At 44.3% G+C, this 3,284-nt stretch overlaps 1 pseudogene; it reads right to left on the reverse strand.

The window, feature by feature from the left end:
• Positions 1-1,291: 1,291 nt before the first annotated feature.
• LOC109787088 (uncharacterized) lies at positions 1,292-2,960 on the reverse strand (annotated as a pseudogene).
• Between the last annotated feature and the right edge of the window lie 324 nt (positions 2,961-3,284).

Raw genomic sequence — 3,284 nt, forward strand, 5'->3', positions numbered from 1 at the left:
GACGTGCTGCTGCGTTTTGCTTTTGATCGAACGGCTCTCCAGGCGTAATTCTCGATCAAATCAACTGGCTGATTTGTAGCAGCCCCCATCTGGTTTTGGGAACAGTTAGAAGGTTCCTGAAATAGTTTTCATTAGTTTTTGGTTTTTTAGTTTAAGTTTTTTTCTGCTTCTTCTTTTTCATATAACCAGTTTTTTCTGCTTTCTTTTATATATATAATTTTTCAGGAAATATTCTTAATTTCAAAAATTTCCAAATTTTGAAAAATGTCCATGATTCCAAAACTTTGTTTGCATATTGAAAAAAAAAATGTTTGGAACTTTAAATTTATGTTCTTATTTTTCAAAAAAGAAATCTAAGATTCCAAAATTAGTTTGCATATTGAAAAGCGTTCAGTTTGCTTTCAGTGAAAATGTTCAGTCCATCGGCACAATGAAACATCAGTAGAAATTGCAATCATAGGCTTAACATAATAACTAGCTTATGATAATTGACTAGAATATGTAGAGTGCATTATCTTAAATAATTGAATACCAGAGAGACCATTCAAGATTAATCTAAGAGTGACTTATATATAGCTAAGGTACACTGGCACAAGAACACAGACAGTTGAAGCAACCAAGTTAAGTCCTAAGACAAGGTAATGGAGTTGGTCAACACGTGAAAGGACGATCTTTTAGCACCACGAATCCACAAATAAGGATGAGCATCATGTCAATGAGGAAATATGGAGTTTTTATATGTGTTAAGAACGTGGCAACTGGAAAATCAAACACAACATGATGAGAGCATAAAGAAACCCAACGGCCAATGAAATTCAGATGAGGCAACTAACATCATTTAGTCTAGCTAGCAAGTGTCTGATGCAAAACATATTATTGCCAGTGGCAAATAAAACATAATACATGCTAATAGCAGAAAGAAATAGCAAAGTACTTGATGCAGAGTTTAACTGGAACTAATAATTTGTATCAAACCCCAAGGCAAATAAATTAGGATGAGACAACCTCAGCTTACCAAGAAACTATACTATGCAAAACAAAAGGGCATGCATGATATCGTTAGAGAAGAAGATTGCAGAATGCAAAAGAGAAATTTAGTGAAGGAAAGCTGCGTACGAATGTTGAATTGTCCTTATTACCCACTCCACCATTTGGTTTCTATTTCCATGGAAGGATGAGGGCGTGGCACAAAAGTTTGGAAATATAGCGTGTTTAATTAGCTAATAAATGGTATATGCACAACTAAACTCTATGATTCGCATGCATGCGAACAATTACATTTACGTTTCACCTACGTGGGCATGCAAACAGTGCATTCCACGGAAGAATATGCCTCGAAGATGTTGTATATCTTTGCGCATCCATCATTACTTGCCGAGGACTCCTCTGACAGCTTCACAATCATTTTTTTAAGCATCGGCGCACATTTGAATACGAGTTCCAAGAAATCAATATCATGGTCGTATCCTTTAAACTCTTTGATCTCCACTTCTTCGAGAGCAAACAAGGAGATTGTTTGAGATCTCCAGTTTGAAGGCTCACAAGGACAACCAAGTGGGCATTCTTCTTCCACCTAAAACCAAAAGTTATATGTGAATTACTACACATTGTATCATTATTAGGGTATATATATAACTAAAGCGTAGAATTACCGCTGATCTCTGTAGGATGACTTTAAGCCTCCTCATGGAACCAAACTTTTTAACCATCCTTAGGAGATGAAACACGAGTGGTCCAAAAACATGTCCATTTGTTGTGAGATTTAGCTCCAAAACAGAAAACTCGGCAACCAGATGCTTCTCTATCTCCTGTGCAAAGGTGTTCTTGTCTCCTAGGCCTAAAACGTGGACGATCTGAAAAAACAATTTGACAGGATACATATATCATTAACACGTTTAGTTTGGTTGAAGCTTTGCATGCAGTAAACTGAGCGGGGAGACGAGACCCACTGCGTAGACCCAAATCTCCAGCGAAGGGAGATGTCCTTGTCTCTTTGCCGTCTGTAGAATCACCTGATCGAGACTCCAAATACCGAAAGCACTAGGCTCCCTTTCAAAGCTGTAGTACCAGCACTCCCACGAGACGTTCTCCAGCATCGGTGCCAAGATGGAGATGCTGACCCCCAAGGCGGCGAAGGACATGGTCAATTGCTTAAGCAGGGTTGCTCCAGCGGTCGACGACGAGCTCGTGCAGCGACGCGGAGCTGACACTCAACTCGCACCTGTCATCCTCAATGCTCCTGACCCGAAGCGTGCGCAAGCGCGGGCAGCAGGAGAGCAAGGGGTCGAGATCCGGGACGCTGCCAGTAAGAGAAAGCGTCTCGAGCGCCGGGAATTCGATGCCGGCCGGCACGCGGAGCAAGAGGAGACATGACTGCAGCTCGATGGAGGTGGCGCGGTAGAAGCAAGACAGGTCGACGTCAATGGCACGCCGGCCGTTCAAGTGCCCGCGGAGGGTGAAGGCGAACTCCTCCGGCGCGAGCCGCGCAGCAGAGATCTGACGCCGGCGAGGTCGAAGAGGGGGCTGTGCCTCTCGTCGTAGTGGGGGACGCGGATTTCCAGGAGGGAAACTGCTGGAGGGTGGACGCGGCCGAGCGCCGCTTCGAGCGAGGGCAACGGGACGTCGCTGAAGACGATCTGGCGGAGGCATGCCCAGAGGCCGCGCCACCGGCGGGAGAGGACGCTGGTGCGCGCGGCTAAGAGAGCGCAGCGGAGGTGGGCGAGGACGAGGAGGAGCAGGTCGTCGGGGAGGGCGCCGATGCGGACATGCGGTCCACTCCGCCACCTCCTGGAGGTGGCTGCTGCTGGGAGGAAGGGAGGTGGTGCCCCGATCTCAACTCCATCGTCGGGGGCGTAGCTTCGAAAAACAAAAACCCTAGGTTTACTACGTGCGCACGTTCCCCTCCCAGTTTCCTTTTTAGAACCCTCCCAGCTAATTACGTAAAGCTGGCAAATTGTCATGTCAGTTTGGTTGGGTTTGAGACACCGGATTCTGCGCTCCAGGTTTTAGCTGGATCTAACCTTCTCTATTATCTAATCTTTTTAGGGAATTTTCTATTATCTATGTGTATCTAATTCATGCTATGACATTTTTTGAAAATTATGGAATTAGAGAAATTTACATGCTCTTTCATTTCATTTGCGAGGAGTTGGATGAGAAGAATTAAACTTTTTTTATGGATAAAAGGCGCAAGGAGCGCCCGGCTTTAAATTAATAAAACCAACAAAGTCATACAAAATCTTACAACCAAAAGGAATACATAGCCGAAAAACAGAAAACAGAGC

This window comes from Aegilops tauschii, chromosome 7 (assembly GCF_002575655.3).
Source record: "Aegilops tauschii subsp. strangulata cultivar AL8/78 chromosome 7, Aet v6.0, whole genome shotgun sequence".
NCBI classification, from domain to species: Eukaryota; Viridiplantae; Streptophyta; class Magnoliopsida; order Poales; family Poaceae; genus Aegilops; species Aegilops tauschii.